Genomic DNA, 1,319 nt, shown 5'->3' with positions numbered 1-1,319 from the left:
TGTACATCCACTCCAAATCATCCCATCACTTGTTTGCCCAAGGGCTTCTGTTGTTTTAGTATATTCAACAAATGCCCCATCTACCTTGGTTGCAACTCGACGGACACCATCCGCAGCTCCCATTATTGCATTACGTGACCTCTGCAGAAAATTCGAACTTTGGGACTCGTCTTTTGTTGAGTTGGAAACGAACTTTACCTTCATTTCGTCTTCCAATGCTTGATCTTGCTGACCGAAGACATGTCAGCTCGATTTTCTGGCTGACCGTCGATGTTAAATACTTTCAAAAGATCCTTTGAACGGGGATCCCTTTAAAAGGATGGATTGCAAGTTATTAATATATAAGTTGGAGTAGAAGGAAACACAAAGACTAAACTAAACTAGTAGCAGGAAATTCCTTAACTTTTCATCACATATGATCTTTCGAAGGGTCAAATAGCTTGTTACTATTGCGGTACTCAATGATAATTGACGCAACATCGTGTTCCGAAAGTTCTTTGGTTGTGTCTCTACTAATATCTTCAAGAAAATCAATGAGACTTCTTGACCCCCATCCTACATAATCCTTTTTCTTATCTCCAACTTTTCCTTTTATTGAATTTAGCTTTTCATGCACTTCTTCTTTCCACTCACCGATTTAACTCCTGATGTGTCATTGAGGTCTTCATAATCAGAAGGTTGAAAGTCACTTACATATCAAACTTCTTTTTTTTGACAGAATTCACTAATCAAATTGAGATAACATAACATAAAAAGCAAGATAAAAAATCAAACTTTACACTATTAGTCCCTCTATGACACATAGAGAAATGAATCACAAACCAAATCAACTAAAATAACATACAAAAATATAAAATAAAAAAACCATTTTCATAAAAAATCAAACTTTACACTATTGGTCCCTATATGAATCATAACATAAAAATGAATCACATAACAAAATCAAGTAAAATACCATATATAAAAAACCCACTTTCATAAAAAATAAAAATTTACCCAATTAGTAAGTCCCAACAAAACAAAATGAAGAGGACATTCAGAAAAAAGCTTACATTTTTGGGCATTGAAGAACATAAAAGCCTTATGAAGCGCAAGTGTATAATCATCAGGAGGAGGATGTTTATGATGATGACGAGGAACAGTTTTAACAATAAGAGTAACAAAACCAGCAACAAAAGCAGCAAAAACAATTGTTCCAACAGTCCAAACAAAGATCTTGCGGCTAACAATGATTCAACCCAGATCTACATACTTCTTCTTCTGATCAATGGAATCCAGTAACCAACTCTGTCGAGTTTCATCCAACGGACGTCACAAAG

Source organism: Cicer arietinum, unplaced genomic scaffold (assembly GCF_000331145.2).
Source record: "Cicer arietinum cultivar CDC Frontier isolate Library 1 unplaced genomic scaffold, Cicar.CDCFrontier_v2.0 Ca_scaffold_690_v2.0, whole genome shotgun sequence".
Classification (NCBI taxonomy): domain Eukaryota; kingdom Viridiplantae; phylum Streptophyta; class Magnoliopsida; order Fabales; family Fabaceae; genus Cicer; species Cicer arietinum.
The sequence above is the reverse complement of the archived record's forward strand: the minus strand, read 5'-3'. Positions refer to the sequence as shown.